Below are 26459 nucleotides of genomic sequence, written 5' to 3' on the forward strand. Positions count from 1 at the left end.
GAAACCTTCTTCTGCCATTACTCTACAGTTGTGACCAGCAATCTCGAGTCCTTTAGCTGTTTTCCTCAACAGTAGGAAGAAAAGGGACTGTGGCCCTCTCGTGATTGTGGAAATCAAATATGGGTCTGTTCCACCTTAAAGGGCCTAGGCTTGCCTAAGTGGGTCTTGCAGAGTTTGGGCACCACCATATTTGGAGCGTGCCTACTTTGGGGCGGGAACCTCCTTGAGAGTGATTAGGTCAGCGCTGGGGGAGGTGACCTTGTTGGGTTTCTGGCACCCGAGAACAGTGGTGCACTGTTTCTGCTGCACCCGTTGGTGTAATTGGCCCAGACGCTCCACCAGCGCGAAGCCGCCTGAGAGCTCCTCGCTGGCCGCCCCCGCGGCCCGCAGCTCGGTAAGAGGCGGGAAAGCAGCGCGCCTGCGCCGTGGGAACCGGGGCCGAAGGCGAAAAGCGGGGAGCGGAGGGGGGCCGTTGGAGCCGAGTAGCGTACAGAGCGGCGTGTGACGCGGGGACGCCGCGCGCTCCCAACGTCGCCCCGGTTTGACGCACACGGCACCAAACTGTGAGTTTCAGGGGTTATTTGGTCGGATTCGCCGGGACCCGTGTGGGTTTCGGGCCTCTGGGTTGTGGCGGCGGCGGGACTGAGGGTGGCGGAGGAACTTGGGGGACCCGGCCTTCGGCGCTTGGGCCCGGGGAGCTACGCCCTAGGCTGGGTCCCAACCATCCAAAAGGACGCATTTTGCCGCACAGGCTAAGATGGCGGCGGCGGCCGAGGAGGCGGAGTTGGTGCTACACAAGGAGCCCGGGACCCGGGTTCGGGGAGGCGGCGGCCGCGGCGGCCGCGGGGGGCGGCGGTGCCTGAGGTGAGCGGCGGCCGCCGCCGCGGGGCGGGACTCGGCGGAGGTGGGGAGGGGGGGACTTTTCCACGGCGGCGTCGGAGGATCCGGTAGCGGACACAAAGGGGCTGAGCTGGGCACTAGACTTGGGGGTTTTGTTTAGTCACATGAAGCTGAGCAGCCAGTGAGCAGTAGGGGGAAGGGGCCGAGATCAGGCGGCTTGGGGAGCCTTGCGGTCGCCATTGCAATGCACTGAGTAACGGGGCGGTCCGAGAGCAGCCACCAACCCCTCTCTTTGGGGCTGCTCTGCCTCGGCCAGAAGCGTAGGCTCTGGCGTTAACTGTACACACCCCTCCCCTAACGTGGGACCAGGACCGCAGAGCCCTCCCCTCCCCCTGTTTTGCAAGATCTTATGCCGATAGGTGCCTGGGAAGTAACAGCAAGAGGTAAATCGCTCAAAGTGTTTGGGTTGCCAGGGGCTTGGTGGGTGTCCAGCTAAAGCTTTTTGCTTCTCCAGGTCTGATTCCCTGGCCTTTGTGTCCCTGGGAGCTTAATCTCTGCCAGAGGAAAGCAGGTGTGCTCCACTCCTCCCGTGAACCTGAAGATGAGTTGTCCCAGACCCTTCTCAGTGATTGGAAACTTAGGTGGTGGAACTAACGGTTTCTTGTTACGAGACTTCCACAGACGACTCTCGTGTTGGGATCCATCCATGGTTTAGCAACATTAGTGGAAAACTTTTCTTGAACTGTTTTAAGTAATATTGACATAAATTTAGTTGTTATAAAACTTTTATGTTTAGACTTCATATTTTGTGTGGTCATTAAGAAGTACTCAACGAGGAGAGAAACACAGTTGAGAGCCCGAATGATGGTCCTGTTTTGTATACAAGTTAATAACTTCAACAGAAATAACCAAAACACCATCATCTATTCTGGCCAGTCCTAACTAATGCCAGGCTTGTTGCATCTGGATGATAGATTAGATTTGCCTTAATAATATATTGCCTCTCTGCAGTAGTTTAGTTACATAGTTTTGGTCCCACAAGAAAAAGAACATTTCAAAAAATAGACAACTCAAATTGCTCAAAGAAAGGAAACCTGCTGTTTGCCTTCAGTCATATGTGTAAGTATCCAGGGAACTAGATGGCAGCAATATTACAGCGATAGGTTTTTGTAAGAAAAAATTATAAAGAAGTTACAGTTTAGTTTAGACATTTTAATAGGTGAAACACGAAGGCTTGACTAGTATTAATGCAGTGATAGGTATATTGCTGTTAAAATCATGGTGGTGTAAGTTTTAGAATTTCTAACAGTTTAAACTTACACTGCACTTACATCTACATCATACTTGGTATATATTTGTAATATTTGAAGTACGAAATTTGGAAACAACTAATGTTTTGGCTAGGTCACATTAACAAATTAAATTACTTGATTGAAGGGATGTTTAAGCACATTTATATAACTAGCTTTAGATCTCTGTTCAAATCGAATTCGAACTTTTCAGCATTACTTAAAACTTTGATTTTCCTTGTTTCTTCCCAGATTTATGTTTCCCCCCTTTTAGGTTTTCTCCTTCTAATAGAGAACACTCTTGTATTAACGAATAGGAGATATATTAATATCAGCAAAATTATTATTGAATCATATAGTTTTAGTGTAGAAGGAATCTTAGAGAACAACTAGTATTACTCTCTCTTTTTCAATATATTGAGGGCCAGAGATGATTAAGTTAATGGCATGATGGAAAATTGTCTCTCAACTTATACCCCATTGGTCTTTTCATTGGTCACATTGGTGGGATAAGGAGGTGACTATATGCAACTAATAATGGTTATAAAACAAAACAAGGTAGTATGCTTGAGAGTACTTGTTATTCAGATACTATTATATTAATGAGAAATTATGTGACAATAAAGCTTTTATTTAACTTGATATGGTAACTTAGTTTTTAAAGTGACTTCCAAAGTGAAACAAAATCAGTTACAAAGTACAGACATTTCAGATAATTTCAAAGCAAGGTTGCTTTTGAATTCTGAGGCTTCCAAAACAATCGACTCAGAGATTTGAAAAACAAAACAAAACAGGTAGCTTGATAAACTTCTTGGAAAGTTTGAAGTAATTGCCATTTCTACTAGTTATGAGATAAGAAATGAGATAGAGGCTTGAAATAGTGATGCTAGTGCATTTCATTTTGTAATAGTGTTTTAGTTGGAAAAATGGACATACCACTTTGCCTACTGTTAAAAACAACTTGTTAAGACTAACTAGTACTACTGCTGAGTAGTAAATCTGTAACATCTGTTAGGAAATTCAACAAGTAGTAAAATCATTTAGGATGGGATCCCACAGTTATCTTTAACTTCTTTAGATATCACGTTTAAAAAAAACAGGTAAATTGTCTTTAGGTTTTAAAGTTTTTATGGGTCTTTTAAGGTGCACTTAAATTATTGATTTTTCTAGGAAAGTTGATATATTTCTTAATTTTCAACACTATGTGAGTGGATTTAATTATACTTTGGTTTTGGGATAATTAAGATTACTCCCGGATTCTCTGTATCAATAATTATGAAGTGAGTCTGTCACCTGCAGACCTTAAACTTTTTGCAGGCTTAATTTGTCATTCAAGTTATAAAAGAAGGAGAAGTTTGTTGTAGTTAAATTGAGACTGTATTGGGTAACAGGAGGAGAGAAGAAAAACTCAAGGACAGTTACTTGAAGTGGTGGGGTTACCTGCAATTTAAAAAATTTAAAGAAATTGGTTGTTAGAAAAGATCAGGTTCATCTTTCTCTCACCCCAAATATATTACTAGTGTTTAGGGTTACTTATTTAGACTCTTCTCAGAATGTGATTCTAAAGGAAAGCAGGGGATCTTACTCTTGTGGGAATGCTTTTCTCATGACTGCTTTTTCTGGCATATATTAAGGCAACTATAGCTTGCAACGAATGCAGAAATTGGAATGTTGAATTATCCAGCCCTAATTTTTAAAGAACACTAGTTTTAGCAGTTCTTTTTTAATGTTTAAAAAAATTTTTAATTGATAGTCTGTAAAATAAAACATGAGAATAAAGGATGGATACTATAATATTTTGGATAGATATTCAAATAAGCTCTAATTTTTTTACATTTATCTGTTATTAATCCATCTGGTATAGAGAATGTCTGCTTTGTAGATGGAGAATCTGTAAATATTGAACAGAATTGTGTAGCACTGACTGAAGCAGGTTTAGAAGTTGTGTCTTTTAATTCAGGTTTATTAGGAGGGAATAGCTGCTTTTAATAGTGCAACCCATTTATATCATTGAATTTTGAGAAAACAGAATAATCAAACTGATTCTTGCACTAGCTCACCCTGCTGGTTGGCTAAAGTATTTCTCTTCTTTCCCCTCTTAAAACAAAACAAAACAAAACAAAATAAAACACCAAACATAAAGATCACTTGAGACCTAGAAAGTAGAACACCAAGTTCAATTCGTGGTCTTTCTTCAGATAGCTGGAGTCTCCATGAAAAAGGTGTATTCTTCTCTCTAGGGCCTCAGTTGCTGTACTGTTTAATTTTTTCTTAGATCTGCTGAAGCTGAACTGTGAAGTTACTATCCTCTCTGAATTTACTGGGAACTCTTATGTGATTAGGAGGAGTTAGTATATTTTTGTTCCTTTAAATTCAAGATAAAAGATCCTTTGACTACTGAGAGATGTTAGCAGTCCTGTGAGATAAACTTTCCAGGAGGAGAAAAGTCGAGGATTTCAAGAGGAGAAAGAGGAGAAAAATGCTAGGGTAGCAGCAACAGCTGTGCATACTTCTCTTGGATGAGGGAAAGCGAGACTGTATTAAGATTAGCGTTTCTAAGAGATTTCCCTTGTACTCTCCCTCTACTAACGTTTGCCCTAACTCTTCTGTCTGTAAGCTGTAGCCTTCCCATTTCATTTGGGATTCTTGGAACTGTGATTCTGTAGGTAGCTTTGTTTAAAGTGTGGATGAGTGATTTGTTCCTTCAAATATGATTCTGTTAGTCTAAACTGTGATAGAAGTGAAGTTGGTTAGAGTGATAAACACAATGTTTTAGGTATTAAGCTTTTTAGTATGTATATCATTCATTGAAATTGAAAATACAGCTTTATTTTGTTTAATTGAAATATAGTTGATGTACAATATTATTTTAGTTTCAGGTGTACAACTTAGTGATCAACATTTAAATACAAATGGAATGATCACCAGGATAAGTCTAGTAACCATCAGACCCCATACAAAGTTATTATAATATTATTGACCATATTTCTTATGCTGTATATTATATTACCTCCCCATGACTTACTTATTTTAAAATTGGAAGTCTGTACCTCTTAATTCCCTTCACCTATTTTGCCCATGCCGCTCCCCATTCTGGCAACCACCCCGTTTGTTCTCTGTATCTGTGGGGAAATACAGCTTTTAAAAGACTTTGTACAAAGTCAGGAAACTAAATATGTTGTGAGTCAAAAGGATAATTCCAAATTAAAAAGCACCTAATAAAGTGTTGGGGTTAAAGTACAGTTTACAAACCATATTTACCTGTATTATATCAGTTATTTATCTAATATTTATGAAAGATGAACATTTTTATCCTTTCTTCCAGAGTATTTATCCTTTTACTTGAAAGCATAATATCTTTTCATCAGTTTCTTGAGGAAGATGTCAAACATAACTAGTATTTTCAAAACACCAATTACTGGGGAGGGGGATGGTTCCTAATTATTGTTGAATAGTTTGTGCAGGATGGGAGGATAAGGTTTAAAAAGTGTAAGCCTTGAAGTAAAACTGGTGGGGTTAAGATCTAGCTGTGTGAGCACTAGGCAAGTAGATTTAACAATAAGAAATCTTCATAGAGGTTTAGGTTTATATTACATAATTCATGTAGTAAAGTCCTTAGCTTTCTGATATGTAATGAATGCTGAGTAAATGTTAGCTGTTAGAATAATAGTTATTATTATTATCATCATTGTTTAATTGTGTTTCCTACAGTAACGTGAAATTTTCACCTGTGAGTGATCTGAAGTTGTATGCTTTTTCTAATGTTCCATTTTGAGGCCCATATCTACAAAGGAAGTAAGAGACAGTCATCAAAGTGTGGCATCTCCAGTTCTAGCAGCTAAAGCTATAACCAGGGTCAATATTTCGGGAACACATTCTCTTTTATGGCTGTCAGCTAATGATGATGATGATAATAATGCATTTGGGAGTGAGTGCATTTGAGTGAAGGGCTTTCCCAACCAGTGGGTTGGTTTGCTTTGTTACAACATCCTCAATTTCTTCACTCCCCTTTAAATTTTTGACCATGAGGATGGTGGTGACCATTAGTAGAGAGAAGCGGGTGAGTGGCTATGTGTATTTGTATATAAAGTACACAGAAACCCCAGATGAGAGTGAGGAGTGGCTTCAGCAGAAGCTAGATTGAGGAGAAGAATGTTATCTTTTCATTACCTAGTGTGAGTCAGGGGAATTTCCTCAAACAGCATTTCCTTTTGCTGTTTTCCTCTCTACACTTCTCTTTGTTTTGTATATATCTGTGCTGGTATAGTCTTAAAGTTATTTCCCACTTTAAGTTTTTCTTGTACCACCTACCTTCTCCACCACAAACACACATTTGAAACTTTAAAAGAAACTGTAAAAGGCAGTTAGTAAAAGTACTTTTAAGTTCACATAGGAGGGGGTGTGAGTATGAAATATTAGAAGTTTAATAATTGTTGAAAAAATATTTTCAGTGGTTTGGAAAAGGAAGTGGGGGGAAGTCACTGATAATCTTGTCACCATTATATAATCATTAGTATTAAAGGAAAGGGAGATGAGACTGACATTAATTAAGCATCTACTATGTATTCCTTATAATTATGCTGTGATATATATATATATTCCCATTTCATATGCAGGAAAACAAACTCAGACTTGGGTCACGTAGATAGTAAATAGTAGAGCAGCCAAGTTTCAACCTAGGCATATCTTGATTCTACAGATGAGACCTTTCTGTTCTGCCTTCCTAGCCTTTCTTTCTGTATATCTACATTTTTACCTTATACAGTTGTAAGTTTTGTCTCCTCCTTATGAAACGTAACATTATAGAAGTGTTTTTCTGCATACCCTTATTTCAAGTGGTGTCTTATTGCCCACATTGTTTATTCATACCACCATATAAAGGTTCTTTGTCTTGGCTGCTGGACATTGATACAGTGATATTGGTCAAAATAGAAGCTGCTTATTTCTTTACTCAGTGACTAAGTTGAAAAATAATTAGAAAAAATACTCTAATATTTTAGAGTATTAAAATACTCATATTTTAATAATAAAAGTATTAATTAGAACTAATACTCTTTGGGATTAGAAATTCTACGAGTTTAATACTACTATCTATCCTTTCTGGTGAGACATTTAACTCAAAATGGATATATGTAAAATGTAGGTGACATTTTCAGTTTATAGCCATATGAAGACAACTTTTAAAATATTTTTACGCTTTGAAATGTCTTAAGCTTCCTTGTTAAAAATCTTTAAAGTTGATATTAAATAGGTACTTAAATCAACTGTCTAGTTATTATTAATAATTCTTAATGTAATCTTTAATATATAAAAAGAGAAAAGCTTAATATTGAATTTCTTACACTCGTATTGGGTGGAGGCCATATATTAAAAGATAATTTGTGGGACATTTATAAATCGATTATATAGGTCAGCACTGCCGAGTAGAAATATGTTGAGCCACAGTGTGATTTAAATATTTTCATAGCCACATTAAACAATAAAAAGAAATAAGTAAAATTAATATTAAATTCATTTTATTTAACCTGGTATATCCAAAATATTGTCATTTCAACATGTACACATTGAGATACTTGCCATTCATTTTTTTCACACCAAGTCTTCAAAATCCAGTGTGTGTTACATACTTAAAGCATAACTCAGTTCAGACTAGCCAGACTTCAAGTGCTCATTAATCACGGGTTGGACAGTGCAGATATAGACAGTAAGTTCTATACAAGTATGGAGAAAGGATAAAGTAGAAATTGAACTGAGTCTTAAAGGATAGTTGAGAAAAGAGTATGCTGGGGAAGAACATTCCCAGAAAGAAGTGATAGGAATTAAAATAGGAGACATTATTAGAAACCAGATAATAGAGTGGCTTGAATCCAGCTTAGGGAATTTGGTTTCTACGTGTGTGTGTGTGTGTGTGTCTGTGTCTGTGTGTGTGTGTTGGATAGATGTTGGAGGGTGCCTAATCCATGTCTTGCACATGAGCACTTGATGAATATTGAATTAACATTTAAGTGAATTAATATGAGGCAGAATAAGAAAAATGCTGGCAGAATATTAACAAAGCCTTGTGGGTCTTATAAGGGGAAAGAGTTGCGTTTAGGGAATATTGGTGTTCTGTGATTAGAAATATGGAGAATGATGAAAAAGGATGAGAATTGAGAAAAGCTTTTTAGATTTTACCATTATTGGTGACTTGTTTTTAAATGTTTTATTTATATATAATTTACATATATTGAAGTGCACAACGTTTATATGAGTACAACTCAGTAAAATGCCACAAATAAATATACCCAGGTAACTTCAACCCAGAGCAAGATACGTAACATTTTCTTCACTGAAAAAGGTGCCTTGTGCCCCTTCTTATTAATTCTTTCTCAAAGAAGTAAGCATATTCTGATCTCCATCATCTTAAATAGGTTTGGCTTATTTTTGAACTTGCTTATGGCATATTTGCCCTTTCCAAGGGTAGTGAGAGTTGACGCCTGAATCTGTCTTTCTTTTCTATCATTGGCATTGTTGGATGAATTTGGAGGTAAATCAGATGATAAGTAGTTGGTACTGTGGCCCTGCTGTTTTTTTCCAGTGTGATATATACCAACATCAGAGAGATATTTCTTAGATTTCATTAATAGTAACTTTTTAGAGGTTAGTTTTAATGACCAGAAAATTTGTTTAGAATGCAGGGGTTTGAATTGCTTCCGTAGATACCATAGTTGTCTGGCTTGCTTTCATTACAGTATTTTCTAGGCATATAGCCAAGAAGTAGGTAGAAGAGATCTTGGATTGCCTCCTTATATAGCTGCTTTTTGGAAGCTCCTTATTAGTAGCTTCTAGGCATTATGTAAGTTAGCTTTCAGGCATTTCAGATTACTTAATAAGGTATTTGAGTATTTCTGATTGTGATTGTAGGGGGAAGAATAAATTGGTGCACTTTTGTTTACAGGTAAGTATCCACTCTCAACCAGAAAGATTTTGCCATTTATGTGTAAAGAATGAGAATGCTACCGTAAGGACAGTTGCACAAAAGTTTGAATGGTTAAAATCCATGAAGGACACTTTGTAAATGGATCTGCAATGGAATTATTGATCATGATTTTTTTCTTGTAGTGCTTGAGTCATTTTTTTCCAAATGGGATTAATGGTTACAGCATTGTTTTTCATAAATATTGAGCACTGGAAGCCTTATTGTAGTGTAACAATTGGTGCTTTTGGAAGAAAGATTTTTTTCTGAAATATGTATCACTTATAATAAAGTTGTTAAAAGTACATAACAATGAAAATATGTATCATCACATTCCAGTATGCCAAGTTTTGAGGAATATGTTTTGTAAATTGTGCAGAAGTGGACATAAAAATACTTTCTAATTAATGTTTGAATTGTGAATGTTTTTGAGCTTATGAATGAAAGTATTTATATGAAGTTTTGTTTTTTGGAATTTGTACCAAGTTTGCTTAATATACTCTTGCTCCAAAAATTTTAATTGTTGTCTTGAAGAAATAAAACCTCATCTGTGAACTTTTATTATGTAGGTTTTGTATTTGTGAAGTATAGAAGGCCAAAGTAAAATTGATTAGATTAGACATTGAAAAAGCTTGTTTATTATCTATAAAATATTAAGATTTTATATAATAGCTTTTTTGGGCTAGAGTTAGAATATTACAAACAAAACAATTAGCATGTTATTATAGCTTTAAGACCTGACTTCTGTGTGTAGAAAAAAAAATATTTAAGAGTATGTTCTATGTTTTTGTGTTGCTTTGAAAAAATGAATGTTATATTTGAATTTGGGTTTGGGAGATTTAATTTTTTTGTATTCAGGAAAACCTTGTTTCCGTGGTTGTATTTCTCCCAACCTTCACTTGTTTTAACTGGGTTAATTATTATACACAATTCATTTAGTACCACACTAGGGTAAGACTGCAGATACATAGAGCAAATGATGTGGTTCCTGCTCCAAAGAGGTCATTATCTAAGATACAACTTAAAGAGTGCTTAATAATGAAATATTTGAATTACTGGACTGACACAAAATCATGCGAACAGTATACAGTAAGACGAGAAGATTCTTGGGAAAAATACTTTTTCATCTAGATTTTGAAGAAGTGTTATGATGTAAAGATTAGTGGAGAAGGTAGGGAGTATCAGCTAGGGGGAGGGTATGTTAAAAAGCACAGAGATGGATCTTGTGGAATACAAGCATTTTCCTTGTTTGAAGTAGCATCTATTTTAAATGAATGTAATGAAAAATAAAGCTTATAAGGTTGTGGCCTGAGCTGGAGGAATCTAAAAAAGTTTGGATTAGAAATAAGTAATTCTACTAAAGGCCATTGAACAGAAATACATGAGGGAAAATGAGAAAGATCAGCAGCCAGATATAACATGATTAGAGAAGTGATTGAAGTGAGTAAGGTCAGTTAGAGGTTATCATCTTGGTGAATGGTGGGGAGGGTATATTAGGAATAAGAACGGGTAGTTTTAAAATAAAACTGGCGGAAAATGTGGCTCCTAAGTTTGTAGTGCAAAATTAAAATAAGAATGGAACCATTTTATTATCTCTGGTATTGAAAATAAACTTACTTGGAGACACAGTTTGCAAGTAAGTTATTAATACCGATTGATATTAAGTTATTAAGATATATATATTAAGACAGTAAGTTATTAATACCTCAATCGGTATTATTGTACATTTGCCTTATCCTATAAAAAAACTTACGAGCTTTTTAAAAAACCTTTGATTTGAAAACTAAGTAAAACCCAAGAAAGTTATGCTATAGTGGTATTTTCTGAATTGCTCGTACTTTCAACTAAAAAACTATTTGAGATGAATAGTAAGAAGAGCTTGTAATTGTATTGCTGTGTTTGGAGTTATAATAGTACATTTAAGCCATGGTTTAAGAGATATTCTAATTGGTATGGGAGTGGTATGAAAACAAAAGATAACAAAAATTAATACCTGGACTACCAGTGTTTAAATTTTTAAAAAATAGGTATTGTTTTAAAAACTGGGGACAGTTGAGAACACACTGCTTTTATGAGGGGGATCCCTAAAATGTAGTTCCCTCTGGGATATTTAAGATGTAATATGTTTGTCTTTACTGGAGTTTTTAAGAGTTCTTAAAGTGAACGTATACTGTTGTCTTACAATGAATACCATTATTCTTAAAATGGAATTAGAAAATATGAAAAAATTATAAAAGTAATATAATTTTAAAAGTTTTTTTCTGCCCTTTCTGCCTTTTTTAGAGTTAGTAAATAGAACAGAGTTTAGGAGTTAATAGAGTCTTGGAGTTTTAAGACAGTATGTTAGTCTTATAACAAGTTTATGTTTTAACCACTCTCACAGTTAGTATAGACTTAACTTTGGTTAGTAAAGAAGTTAGTGCCGTTTCTGGCACCATGGTAAAATAGGAAGGCACATTTGACTCCATCCAAGTTACCTGTGGAGGCAAATCAGCTAAAGCAAAAGAGAATAGGTTGTCCCCTACCATTGGTGGGAAAAAGATTTCATCCACCTCTCTGAAATTTGGGGTTTCTATGTAGATAGAGTGGGTGAGAATAGATGACAGCAGAACAATCTACTGTTCCTCGATTATTGGATGAACTGGTGGTTTGGGAATAGGAAGCTTGCTTGAAAGCCCTGCCCTAACCTCTTTTTTAAATAGTTCCCTATTTATACTTTTTTATGGCTGCAAACTTACTGGAAATAGACCTGTCCTCACCTGTGTTCGCTGCCGTGGGTCTCTGCACGCTGAAAAGCCATGAAAAATCACTGCATAAATAAGGAGAGGCAGCAGTTTAAACGGGTTGGAAACTAGGAAACCAAATTGACTATTCCATGTATATTGATCCCACTGAAACAGCTCATACAGTAAAGGAGGAGATAGAGGTAACCATCAGTGGCTGTGATGGAAACAAAAGTCTTATGCAATGAAACTGAATGTCTTAATGGTGGCATTGCCATTAACAGTGATACAAATGTCTTCCTAAGTAGGTGTCCTTTGGTGTGACGTTGCTCACCTAGTTGTCTCCTGGTTTATCTCATTTTCCAAGCCTTATTCACCAACTTTCCTGTCAAATTTGATTACCCAGTACCCTTCTAACAGCTTTTTCTTAAATTAATTGGAATTGATTTCTTTCCCACTCTCCTCCCCTTTACAAATTGAATTAAAAATTCTTGATATGTGGTTTTATAAAAGTTTTATCTAAAAATAACAAATGTTTGAAATAAAGAAATGGCAAAAATGATACTAAAACTTGCAAGTTTCATTCATATCAAGCAAAGTCTAAAACTTTTCTAGACCAAAACCTTTGAGAAAAAGGAATTTTTTAATTAATAAAAAATTAGGGCCACTAAGCAATATTAGGCTTGAGCTTTTGTGTGAACTCAGAGCACTGAAACATATGAAGTAGAGTTTCTTTAGAGAAATTGGTAACATCAGTCTTTTCAGGAGACTTTAACTCTCAGATTTTAATAGATCAAGTAAACAAAAAGGCTATAAAGATTTGAATAACAATATGCTTTATTTAATAGGTGTATGTCAAACTTTGTTCCCAATAAAGAAATACATTTTTTTTCCAATTTATGTGAATTAAAAAAATTTTTTAAATGTCTTGGGCTTGAGAATTTGAAATTTTAATAAGAGAAATTATATAGGTCAATATTTTTTGACTACAGTATAGAAAAGCTAGATATTAAAGCCAAAATGATTGTAACTACTTGGACAATTAAAACTCTGTATCCTACTGGAACTTGAGCCTAAATTTCATACTATTTAAAAAGGAACAACAGTGAAGACATGACACATCAAAACTGTTGAGATGAATATCTTTTTAAACATGGTGGATTAAATAACCATTTACTTTGATATCAAACCCCTACTAGAATTATAGTAATTTTTTTTTTAATCATAGGCTGTCAAGGACAAAGAAAACTGGAAATTTGATCACAGAAGTAAAACTTTGGAAGCTGGAAAGCAACAACTTCGTAGCTCTAAGAAAACTCAACTTTCTACTTTCAGTGGGAAGGTCTAGAATGGTCTACAATTATGCTGTTGAACCCTGGGGTACTTCAGGAATTTAGTGGCTGCAGGTACCTTGAAAGAATTGTCTAAGAGTTAATAACAAGTTAACAACACTCACGGTGCCAAGAAACTTTATGCAAGTTTCTTTTCTGATATTCAAAGGGAAAATCTCTGTTCTTGAACAGTAGACAAGCTCACGTTAAGGGTGTCTGTCATACTCAAAAACAGAGAATTGAATAGAAATTTACATGTTGAACTGGGAATCATCCACAGTCTCTTTTCTCCTCCTAGTTCTGAGAATACTAGGTATCAGGCTTCTACCCCCAGATGTGAGATTGGAAGATTCATCCTGCTGTAGCAAACTGATTATCAGGAAAAAAGACCAACAGATAATAATAGATAAGGATCCACTAGGGAAATCATCAGGCTGATCATCTCACACTGACACCTACCCATTAACATAGTACTTCAAGGCAACTTTTTATTTTTTTATTTATTTATTTTTTTTTTGGTGGTATGTGGGCCTCTCACTGTTGTGGCCTCTCCCATTGCGGAGCACAGGCTCCGGACGCGCAGGCTCAGCGGCCATGGCTCACGGGCCCAACCGCTCCGCGGCATGTGGGATCCTCCTGGACCGGGGCACGAACCCGTGTCCCCTGCATCGGCAGGCGGACTCTCAACCACTGCGCCACCAGGGAAGCCCAAGGCAACTTTTTAAAAGAAGATTCTTTTCCATTATAGTTTATCACAGATACTGGATATAGTTCCCCATGCTACGCAGTAAGACCCTGTTGTTTATCCATTTCATACATAGCAGCCTGCCTCTGCCAATCCCAAACTCCCAGTCTATCCCTCCCCTGCCCCCAGCTGCAACCTTTAAGTTTGTTTTCTGTGTTTATGGGACTGTTTCTATTTTGTAAATAAGTTCATTTGTATCATATTTTAGATTCTCCCCATATAAGTGACGTCATATGGTATTTGTCCTTCTCTGACTTACTTCACTTAGTATGATAATCTCTAGGTTCATCAACTAGACAACTTTTAGGTGTTTCATTTTAAAATATGAGATTAAGGATCATTAAACATTTTAGGATAACCACAATAAGAAAGAGAAGAAGGAAACAGAAACTTTCTATTAAGTTTTAAAACTTTCTATTTAAGTTTTAAAAGAAAACTTTAAAAAGTTACTGATATCTTTGCAAGTAAAGGGATAATTGTATCTTTGAAATAAGAAAGGATGCTATAAAAAAGCAGTCCTCAGAAAAAAAAAAAGACAAGCTCTTTCTTAGACGTTTAGAATATGGAATACTTAATAGAAGAGTTAGAAATTTAGGATGTTAAATTTCTAGTTGAAGGTTAGAAGATAAAATTGAGAATGTCTTCCACAAAGTAAGACAAAAGAGATGTAAAGTAGGAGAAGATAAAATTAGAGGATCACTCTTGGCAAGTTCAACATGTGAAAAATCAGAATTACAGAATGGGAGGAAATGGATGGAAGCAATTATTTTAAAATAATTGAACAAAAATCTTGAGTTTCCACATGAAAAGGACTCGTAGCATGCACAGCATGGTGACTGGAAAAAAAAAAGAACCATATAAATGTACATCATGATGGAATTACAGACACCAGAAATAAAGGGAAGATCCTAAAAGCTTTTGGTTATGGAGCATATAAAAGATTAGGAATCAGTAACATTGGATTATTATTAATATTAATAATATTAATATTATTAATATTATTTCAATCAGTAATGAAATAATGCCTCAGAATCCTGAAGGAAAGTTATTTCCAAACTACTAATTCTGAACCTTCCCAAGCTGTCAAATGTGGGAGTAGGCTAAAAATATGAAACATGAGGTTGTTAGAATATTTACTTCGAATATACTGTATCTCAGGAAGTTACTAGAGTACATGGGCTCTATCAGAATGATTGGATAAATAAAAAAAAAGGAGGGATCCAGGAAACAGGATTTAGTACAGGAGAAAATGATGATTGTTCAGGGAGATGCAAGGAATGTGGCTGTGCAGCACGTCTGAAGAATAATCAGTTCCTGAGGAGGACAAAGGGATCTAGATGGTATGTCGTCTGAAAATACACACACAAGATATAGAAAGGATTTTTGTGACTTTATTCATAAGGGATATTTATCTGTAGTTTTATTTTCGTGTGTTTGAGAAGGATTGGTGTCAATTCTTTAAACGTTTGGTTTAAGAGAAGCCATCTGGTCCTGGCTTTCCTTGTGGGGAGTTTTTTCATTACTTACTCAATCTCTTGTTATCGATCTATTCAAGATTTCCTGTCTTTTTTTTTTTTTTTTTTGCGGTACGCGGGCCTCTCACTGTCGTGGCCTCTCCCGTTGCGGAGCACAGGCTCCAGACGCACAGGCTCAGCGGCCATTGCTCACGGGCCCAACCGCTCCGCGGCATGTGGGATCCTCCTGGACCGGGGCACGAACCCGTGTCCCCTGCATCGGCAGCCGGACTCTCAACCACTGCGCCACCAGGGAAGCCCTCCTATGTCTTCTTGAATCAGTTCTGGTAGTTTGGTTTTTTTCCTAGGAGTTTGTCCATTTCTTCTAGGTTTCTTAATTCGTTGCCATTCAGTTGTATGCTTCCCTTATAATTTTTTATTTCCTATTATAAAGGAAGCATTAAAACCTTTTTCATTCATGATTGTAATACACCTTGAGATATTTTAGGTTTGGTTCCAGACCACCGCAATAAAGTGAGTCACATGAACTTTTTGCTTTCCCAGCGCATATAAAAGTTATGTTTACACTATTCTGAAGTCCATTAAGTGTGCAACAACATTATGTCTTAAAAACAGTGTCCATACTTCAGTTAAAAAAAACTCCATTATTAAAAAATACCATCATCTGAGCCTTCATCAAGTTGTAATCTTTTTGCTGCGGAGGGTCTTGCCTCAGTGTTGACGACTGCTGACTTATGAGGGTGGTGGATGCTGAAGGTTGGGGTGACTGTGACAACTCTTAAAATAAGACAGTGGTGAAGCTTGCCACATCGATTTACTCTCCCTCTCACTTGAACACTTAGAGGCCACTGTAGGGTTATTAATTGGCCTAATTTCAATATTGTTGTGTCTTAGGGAATAGGGAGACCTGAGAAGAGGGAGAGAGGTGGGAGAACAATCAGTCAGTGGAGCTGTCAGAACACACAATATTTATTAAGTTCACCATCTTATGTGAGCATGGTTTGTGGTGCCCCCAAACAGTTACAATAGTAACATCAAAGATGACTGATCACTGATCACCATAACAAATGTAATAATGATGAAAAAGTTTGAAATGTTGTAAGAATTACCAAAATGTGACACACAGACACGAAGTGAGTAAATACTATTAAAAAAATGGTGCTGATAGACTTGCTTGATGCAGGGTCACACAAACCTTCAGTTTGTTAAAACACAGTAACTGCAAAGCTCAATAAAACAAGGTGTGCTTGTAATTTGTCTTTTTTTTTGGTCAGTACCTAGCTGAAGGTTTGTCAATTTTGTTGATATTTTCAAAGAACCAATTTTTGGTTTCATTGATTTTTCTTTATTTTTAAAAAAATTTCTGTTTCGTTTCTGCTGTAATCTTTATTATTTCTTTCCTTCTGTCTGCTTTGGGTTTAATTTGCTCTTTTTCTGCTTCCTTAGGCTGGATGGTTAGGTTATTGATTTGATATCTTTTTTTTTGCGGTACGCAGGCCTCTCACTGTTGTGGCCTCTCCCGTTGCGGAGCACAGGCTCCGGACGCGCAGGCTCAGCAGCCATGGCTCACGGGCCCAGCCGCTCCGCGGCATGTGGGATCTTTCTGGACCGGGGCATGAACCCGTGTCCCCTGCATTGGCAGGCAGACTCTCAACCACTGCGCCACAAGGGAAGCCCTGATATCTTTTAAAGTAGGCATATATAGCTATAAATTTCCCTTTAAACACTGCTTCCACTTCATCCCACCAGTTTTAGTGTGTTGTGTTTTTGTTTTCATCTCAACATATTTTATAATTTCTCATGTGATTTCTTCTTTGATCTAATGAATATTTAGGAGTTTGTTGCTTAATTTCCACATATTTGTTACTTTTCCAAATTTTCTTCTGTTACGAATGTCGAGTTTCATTCCATTATGGTTGGAGAACATACTTCATATGATTTGATTTCTTTTAAATGTGTTGAGACTTGTTTTATGGCTTAATGTATGGTCTATATTGGAGAATGTTCCATGTGCACTTGAGAAGAAAGTGTGTTTTGCTCTCCTTGAGTATTCTGTAGCTATCTGTTAGGTCTAGTTAGTTTATAGTGTTCAAGTCTTTTATTTTCTTGTTGGTCTTCTGTCTGGTTTATCCGTTATTGAAAGTGAGGCATATAAGTCTCCAACTATTTTTGTTTTTGTCTGTTGTCTGTTTCTCCTTTCAATTCTATAAGTTTCTGCTTCATATATTTTGAGGTCTTGTTAGGGATATATATGTTTATAGTTCATCCATAATTTTTAATGAATTGACCCTTTTATTATAAAATGTCCTTCTTTGTTTCTAGTAATGATTTTTTTCTTAATGTCTTATATCTGATAAGAATATAGCCACTCTAGCTGTCTTTTGGTTATTGTTTGCATTGTACATCTTTTTCTATCCTTTCACTTTAAATTTACTTGAATCTAAAGTGTCTTTGAATCTGAAGTATGTCTCTTGTAAGCAGCATATAGTTGGATTGTGTTCTTTTACCCATTCTGCCAAATCTCTGCTTTTTGACTGGAATGCCCAATTAATTTGCATTTAATGTAATTACTGATAAGGTAGATTTTATGTCTTCCCTTTTGCTATTTGTTTCCTATATGTCTTAAGATTTTTTTCTGTTGTTGTTCCTTTATTCCTCTATTATTGTCTTCCTTTGTGCTATTATTGTCATGCAGATTGTCTTTCTATGTCTTTTAAATCCAATAGGAGAAAAAAAGAGTCACAAATTTTTAAATTACAGTGTCTTTTATGTTTACTTATCAGGTTACCTTTACATGCCCTTTAATTCTTCAGGCATACTCAAGTTACTGACTACTGTCCTTTGATTTCAACCTGAAGGACACCCTTTATTATTTCTTGTACAGCAGGTCTGCTAGCAGGCAGTTGTCTCATTTTTTGTTTATCTGTTGAATGTCTTAATTTCTCTTTCATTTTGGGAAAGTAGTTACAGAATTATTGGTTGACAGTCTTATTTTTTTCAGTACTTTGAATATGTCTTCCCACTGTCTTCTGGCTTTCATGAAATTAGCTGTTAATTTTATTGAGGATTTCTATATGACAAGTTGCTTGTTCAGGATTCTCTCCTTGTTTTTTGAGAGATTGATTATGAAGTATCTAGGTGTGAATCTCTTTGAGTTTGTCCTACTTGTGATTCCTTGAGCTTTTGGGGTATTAAGATTAATGTTTTTCATTAAATATGGAGTAATTTCAGCTATTATTTATTCAGATATTACTTCTTCCCCTCTTTCTCCTCTCTTCTGGGACTCCCATTCTGTATTGGTGTTCTTAATTATGTCCTTCAGGAATATTAGGCACACTGTTTTGTTTTTTCCTTTACTTTCTCTTCCTCAGAGTGGATAATCTCAATTGATATATCTTCATATTCACTGATTCTTTCTTCTGTCTGCTCAAATCTGCTACTAAAACCTTGTAGTGAATTTTTCATTTTCATTCTTGTACTTTTCAGCTTCAGAATTTCAATTTTGTCCTTCTTCATGATTTCTATCTCTTTTTTTAAACCAATTTCAAGAACTATACACATTTTATTTTCTACAGACCTGAATTTGACTTTTTTTTTTTTTTTTTTTTTTTTTTTGCGGTACGCGGGCCTCTCACTGTTGTGGCCTCTCCCGCTGCGGAGCACAGGCTCTGGACGCACAGGCTCAGCGGCCATGGCTCACGGGCCCAGCCGCTCCGCGGCATGTGGGATCTTCCCGGACCGGGGCACGAACCCGTGTCCCCTGCATCGGCAGGCGGACTCTCAACCACTGCGCCACCAGGGAAGCCCCAGAATTTGACTTTTTAAAGTTAAATTTACACACATTTACATGCACAAACTCTATCTGTATATTTTTAACAAGTGTATATACATTTATATCCTACATCCCTATAAAGATGCAGAATTTTTCTATCACCTCAAAAATCTTCTTGTGTTGATATTTTCTGCTTGTGAGACATCCATACTTTCCTTTAGTTCTTTTGACATGGATTTCCTTTAGGTCTTAGAACATATTAAAGCTGATTTATAACTTTGTTCACTAAGTCCAATGTCTGAGTTTCTTCAGAGACAGTTTCTTTTGACTGCCTTTTTTTCTTTTAATGTGTGTATGAGCCATACTTTTTTTTTTATTGTCTTGTCATTTTTTTGTTGAAAACAAACTGCATTTTAAATAGTGTGGCAGCTCTGATGATTAGATATTCTCCCCTCCCCAGCATTTGTTGTTGTTACTGTTTGTTGTTGTTAGTTTGTTTAGTGATTTTTCAGAACTAATTCTGTAAAATATGTATTCTTTGCTATGTGTGGCCACTGAAGTCTCTCTACTCAGTTAGCTTAGTGGTCAGCCAATAATTGGACAGTGATTTCCTTAAATGCCTGGGACCAGTAAGTCTCCCAGTATTTGTTGAGAGGCTCTGTGTGTGTGTATGTGTGCTGGGGCACACCTTCAGCACTCAGCCGGTAAATTTGTAACTTTGCCTTACCCTTTGTTTCCTATTTGTGCAGAACTTCCAGGTTAGCCAGAGGTGAGCACTTAGCGCCTTCTCAGGCCATTCCTGAGCATATGTACAACCTAGAGCATGTGTGCAGCTCTGGGCACACATTTGACCATCTAGATTCTCAGGAATATATTGGAACTTTTCTAAGCCCCAATTTTTCTTTTTAAGCTTTTTGCTTAGTCTGTTGTTGGTCTTATCTGTTACCCACTGCCTCAGTCAGCTGTAACATGATACAATTTTTTCCAGTCGTTTTTGACAAATGCCCTTGGGGAAAGGCTTTTTTTGCACTGAGTGCCCTCTTAGGTCAAATTTAAGATAGCTTTGGGAGTGGTGTCTTCCAGGAAACCATCAGATATGTCAAATAATGACAGTCCTCTGAGAATGCAGTAGTGAAGGAGCTCTCACCCTCTTCTGCCCCCCTCAGGTAACTGCCAGGCTGCTGGTTTTCACCAGGCCTGTGGACTGTTGGCTTTCAAGTCTACTGTGGCACTAGGGTGGGAGGATGGGAATAGGGCAAAATAAATGCCACAAAGTTTGCTGGTCTCATCAAGATTCAGCCATCTTTCTTGAATAAACTCTCCCCAGATTGCTGCAAGTCTTTGGTTAATTTCTAGATTTTGGAAAACGTTGACTCTGTTTTTGTCAGTGTTCTTGTTGGTTTTATGGAGACGATTTTTGAATCTCCTTATTTTGGTATTTTTGCTGGTGTCTTACCATTGAGTTTTCAAAATTCTTTTATATATATAATTTTATTTTAACACACTAGTCATTTTTAAAAAATATTTATTTATTTTTGGCTGCGTCAGGTCTTAGTTGCGGTATGCGGGATCCTTGTTGCAGCATGTGGGATCCTCTGCTGCAGCATGTGGGCTCCTTGTTGCAGTGTGCGGGCTTCTCTCCATTTGTGGCACACAGGCTCAGTAGTTGTGGCACGCAGCCTCTCTAGTTGTGGCCCACATGCTCAGTAGTTGCGACGCGCAGGCTTAGTTGCCCTGCGGCATGTGGGATCTTAGTTCCCCAACCACGGGTCAAACCCATGTCCCCTTCATTGGAAAGGCAGGTTCTTAACCACTGGACCACCAGGGAAGTCCCCAAAGTTCTTTCATATTTTAGTTATGAGTCTTTTGTCAGGCATGTAGTTTGCACACATTTTCTCCAAATTTGTCCCTTGCTTTTTAATCCTCTTCACAGGATCTCTCATAGAGTAGAAAATTTTCATTTTGATCAAGTCTGGTTTATCACATTTTTTCTTCTAAGGAACATGCATTTGTTATTTCTAAGAACACTTTTCTGTCTTTAGAGCTTGATGATTTTTTTCTATCTTCTACAAGATTAATAATATTACATTTTTCATGTATACCTATAATCCACTTTGAATTAACATTGGTATAGAATGTCAGATTTAAGTCAGTGTTTTGTTTTGTTTTTTCTCTCCACATACATCCAGTTGCTCTAGCATAGTTTGTTGAAAATACTTTTTTTCTCCATTGAATTGCTTTTGCACTTTTATCAAAAAATCCATTAGCCATCTTCCTGTAGGGCTATGGAATAATTTGGGGAGGTTACAGAGGGATATAAGAGGATAAGTCGTTTTCTTACACTGGAAATAATCAGATGCAAAATGAAAAATCAAGATATAACTGTATTGTTTAGAAATTGGTGGGGGGGGACTTCACTGCTGTTTTTCATAACATGCTTTATTTGATTTTTAAAATATATATCTGTATAGCTTTGATTAAAATAAAAACAAAATACTGTAGGATAATGCTAGTGCCTTATTTATGGAAAAATTCAAAGCCTTAAATGTCTGTGTTTTTAGTTTTGAGACATTTTTTACTGTGGAAAAAATGCTCAGAATAATGCATGGAAAAAATGTCCAACTTAAGTATTCAAAAGTACATACCTGCTTAGTCACCCCCTGTCAAAAATTAAAACATTACCAGATCCTCCACTCTGCTTCTTCCCAAACCTCTTCTCTGTTAGGGTATTACCATCCTACGTTTTCTGGTACTAACTTTTTTGCTTTTTCTTTTTACTATTAAAAAACACAGTTTTGAATTTTTTTCTGTTAATGAAATTATGTAAATGGGTCCTGGCTTTTCCAGCTTTGTTTATGAGCTTTAGTTCTATTGTTGCATATAACTGTAATTCATTCACTTCCATTGCTATACAGTATGTGAATAGTCCATGGTTTATTCATTCTATTTTTGATGGAAATTTGAGTTATTTCCATTTTTAGGCTTCTGTAAATAATGTTATGCATTAACTTGTACGTGTCTCCTAGTACACACATGCACATGTGTATATTTAGTAAATACCTAAGAGTTTAATAGCTTGGTTTTAGAGTGTATTTATGTTTAATTTCAGAAGATATTCAACATTTTTTTCCCAAAGTGTTTGTAACAATTTATAGTCATCAACAGAGTTCCTTTTGCACTTCATCTTCTCCAACACTTTATACTGTTAATCTTTAATTTTAGCCATACTACAGGGTGTGTAGTGCTGTCTCATAGTGGTTTTATTTTCCATTTCCATGATTGCAAGTGTGATTGAATACCTTTTATTATGTTTATTGAGCAGGTTTTGTAAATATTTTGTGTATTTGAAATAGAATGTGTATTCTGCAGTTTTTAGGTGCAGTATTTACATGTGTCTGTTAAGTCAGGGGTCCCCAATCCCCAGGCTGCAGACCAGTACTGGTCCACAGCCTGTTAGGAACCAGGCTGCCCAGCAGGAGGTGAGTGGCCGGCGAGTGAGGGAAGCTTCGTCTGCGGCTCCCCATGGCTCACATTACCACCTGAACCCTTCCTCCCCCCACCCACCGCCATGCCCGCCCCTGGTCCGTGGAAAATTGTCTTCCACGAAACTGGTCCCTGGTGCCAAAAAGGTTGAGGACCGCTGTGTTAAGTCAGTTTTGTTAATCATGTTGTTCAAAACTTCTGCATCCTCACCAGCTTAACTTCTGCATGCTTGTTCAATTAGGGAGGTATGTTAAAATCTTCTACTGCTATTATGGATTTGTCTTTCTTGTGTTGCTGTTGATTTTTGGTTTACATATTGGAATCCATATTACTAGGGGCACACAAATTTAGAATGGTTTCATGTTTCTGATGAGTTGAACGGTTTATCATTATTGATTCTTTTTATCTTTGGTAATGCTTTTTTGCTTTGAAATCTACCTTTATTGATAATAACATAGCTACACAAGTCTTCTTATTGTTAGTGTTTGTGTGGTTCATTTTCTCCCCCCAACCATTTATTTTAAATTTTTCTGTGCCTTTATGTTTTAGAAGTATTTCATGTATACACCATATCATTGTTGTTTTACTTTCAGTCCCATCTAACACTCTTAGTCTTTTACTTATAACATAAAGTTTATTTAGATTTCATAGTATTACTGGTTATTGGGACTTAACTGAATGATCTTGTTATGTGCTTTCTATTTATTAGGACTGTTGTATTCTTTTTCTCACTTTTCTTGTCATCTTTTGGATTAACTATTTTTATTACTTCTCCCCTTCCCCCGTCTTATTTTTTTAACTGTTGGTTTTGTCTGCTAGCCACAAGTATCTTTTTGTTTATTTGAAAATATCTCTTTTTCATTTTTGAAGAATAGTATCACTGGATACAGAAGATGTTCCAGTATCCACTTTTGTCTGGTGATATGTCAACCATTACTTGTATTGTCATTTCCCATATATAACCAGCCACTTTTCTCTGGCTGCACTCAAGGTTTTCTCGTTGGCCTTTAGTAGCTTGACTATGATGTATATGTAGAAATGGTTCTTTGTGTGTATCCTGCTTGGGTTTGTTGAGATTTTTGTATCTATAAGTTAATGTTTTCTACCACATTTGAGATTTTTTTCCCATTATTTCTTCAGCAAAAATTATTTTGTACCTTTTTTACTCTTCTCTCATTCCGTTACATCTTGTTGTACGTATGTGTTGAGTTGGGTGTCATCTATTTTGGACTGCCTGATATTGTCCTACTGGTCTCTGAGACTCTTAATTTTTCTTCAGTCATTTTACGTTCTGTTTTTTGGATTGGACAGTTTTATTGCCCTATCTTCAAGCTCATGAGTTCTTTCTTCTGCCATCTCTAATCACCTCCTTCGGGTGAATTTTTATATCATTTATTTTATTTATCAGCTTTTTCTTTCTTATAGTTTCTGTCAACTCTTTGAATGTATTTTCTTTTAATTCTCATAACATACTTTAACATAGTTGCTTGGAATTCTTTATATGCTAACTCCTATATTCAGGGTACTCAGAATTATGTCTCTTGACACCCTTTTTTTCCTGAGTATGGATCACTGTTTCCTGTTTCTTTGCATATCATTTAGTTTTTGCTTGAAAACTGGACATTATGAATATATTTTAGTGACTGGACTCTTTTAATGTTCTTCTGAGCATTCTTGTGTGAAGTTTATAGTCAGATTTTGAAGCTTCATTGTGGTTTACATGTTTCTAGAGATTCCACTAATTCCTAGCTGTTCTGCTGGGCTTGGATTCTGTCCTCTGACACTTCAACCTTGTAGGGCTTCAGCTTCTTGCTGCCTAAACTGTACACAGTTGAATGTACCCTGATGAAAAAGCATCAAACTCATAGTAAAGCTCTGTTTTTCAAGTGTAGCTTTCTCTCTGGCCTCTGTCAGCTTTTCCCCCTCAACTCCTTCAGTTTTCCTCTGTGCATACATAGTTTATCAGTCATCCAGTGATTTGGGCAAAGTTTACCCTGAAAATTTTTGTTATATTCCTTTTTTGGTTGTCTCACTGCCATGCTTTCTCCATTTAAATTTACAACTGCTTTTCCATGCCTCAGTTCTGAGCCCTTTGGTGATGTTGTCTTTCTCCAGAGATAATTTTTGTTTGTTCGTGCCACACCTGAGGTCTCCAGCATTCTGGGTTTACCTTAATTAAATTTTAAGGATTGAGATTTTTATTTGGCTACCTAGATGTGTTCAGGTGGGGCTGCAGTGCATGTAAGAACTTTTTTTTTACTTCTGGCTCACTACAGTTTAATCCTTTAGGGTCTCACCTCAAATACTGGGTAACATTTAGTATGGTACTCACCAGTTCTGAACCTTGCAATCTCCATTTGATCCCCCTAGGTCTACAACAGTGTCAGAAATAATGATCAGTTTCTCAACTGCATCAGGTGGATTGGCAAATAACCCAAAGGTAAAAGCATCCTTAGGTGCTGGGTTTCTATCTGTAGGTCTCCATCTTTTCTTGGATCTTGGCCTGGTCATTCTTCACTGTTGTGTTAACTTTTTGATGCCATCAAATTGATGGTTTTTAATATCTTGCTCAGTTTTTCTAGTAGGTCTCAGTGGGTGGGTTGATAAATATTACCTCTTCTGCTATTATTGCAGTTATTTGAATTGACTTTTTTTTTTTTTTTTTTTTTTTGCGGTATGCGGGCCTCTCACTGCTGTGGCCTCTCCCGTTGTGGAGCACAGGCTCCGGCCGCGCAGGCTCAGCGGCCATGGCTCACGGGCCCAGCTGCTCCGTGGCATGTGGGATCCTCCCCGACCGGGGCACAAACCCGCGTCCCCTGCATCGGCAGGTGGACTCTCAACCACTGCGCCACCAGGGAAGCCCTGAATTGACATGTTTGAATCAGTGAGTGCAAATGATAGCATTAGGATAATGTCTCTGTCTCGGCTTTGATTTTTTTCTGTGGTGACTTTATTCCTAAATATGTTAATCTCCATGAGGTGGCAAAGATGGCCACTGTCTGCTATGATCTACATCATTGTCATAGCTGTTATTTCCACTGAAGAGTATACCTTTCCCAGTAGTCCTTGCAAACATCATGAGAAGGATTCCAGATTTCCCATTCTGGACTACATCCCCATCCATAATAAAATTATGATGGCTAGGAGAACAAGGTACTCTGATCAGCCTGGATATCACTTGTTCATCCCTTGATCCAGGGGTGGGCCTAAGATTGGTGCAACTTTAATAGTTGAGTAAGAGTGTTTCCTTAAAGGAAAATACCATTAGCATAAATAGGAAAAAGAATGTTAGGCAAGGTAGCAGATTGCTCTGCAACAGTTTATATAGATTTATGGCATATCCTGAAAGGTTTCATTGTATTCTTGAATTCAGTAAAACTATCTAGCAACAAAATTTCATGAAAGATTGTAGTTGACTGATAACATTACTTGTTAAAATGATTTTGCTCAGTTTATATACCTCTGAGATTGACAAACTGTGACATGTTTTCTAGAGTCACTGTTAGTAAAATAATAAAAGAGATTTTTTTGTGTGTGTGTGGTACGCGGGCCTTTCACTGTTGTGGCCTTTCCCATGGCGAGGCACAGGCTCCGGATGCACAGGCTCAGCGGCCATGGCTCACGGGCCCAGCCACTCCGCGGCATGTGGGATCTTCCCGGACCGGGGCACGAACCTGTGCCAACCACTGCGCCACCAGGGAAGCCCAAAAGAGATTTTTATGTCTCCTTTTCCCTTGCCTTCAAAAGTTAAGAGACCTAGATCAATTGTTAATCTAAAATAACTCTTTCTAGGGATAAGAATAATATGGTATCTTTAAGATAGAGTTGCTATATCAGTTAGCTATT

General features: G+C 37.0%; 1 protein-coding gene across 13 annotated transcripts in view; it reads left to right on the plus strand.

The window, feature by feature from the left end:
• The first annotated feature begins 271 nt into the window (after positions 1-271).
• The window catches only part of ZNF644 (zinc finger protein 644), a 116493-nt gene continuing 90305 nt past the window's right edge, over positions 272-26459 (plus strand). For 3 of the 13 annotated variants that reach the window (XM_081224084.1, XM_081224088.1, XM_081224082.1), the window contains exon 1: positions 310-394. The gene's annotated coding sequence lies outside the window, so the exon portion shown is untranslated. Of the gene's footprint in view, positions 395-420; positions 564-639; positions 865-1728; positions 1960-13035; positions 13214-14723; positions 15224-26459 lie in introns of those variants that run through there. The other 10 variants (XM_081224089.1, XM_081224096.1, XM_081224087.1 and 7 more) reach the window with 8 other exon arrangements.

The sequence above is a fragment of the Mesoplodon bidens genome (assembly GCF_964165515.1).
Source record: "Mesoplodon bidens genome assembly, chromosome: 2".
Taxonomy (NCBI): Eukaryota; Metazoa; Chordata; class Mammalia; order Artiodactyla; family Ziphiidae; genus Mesoplodon; species Mesoplodon bidens.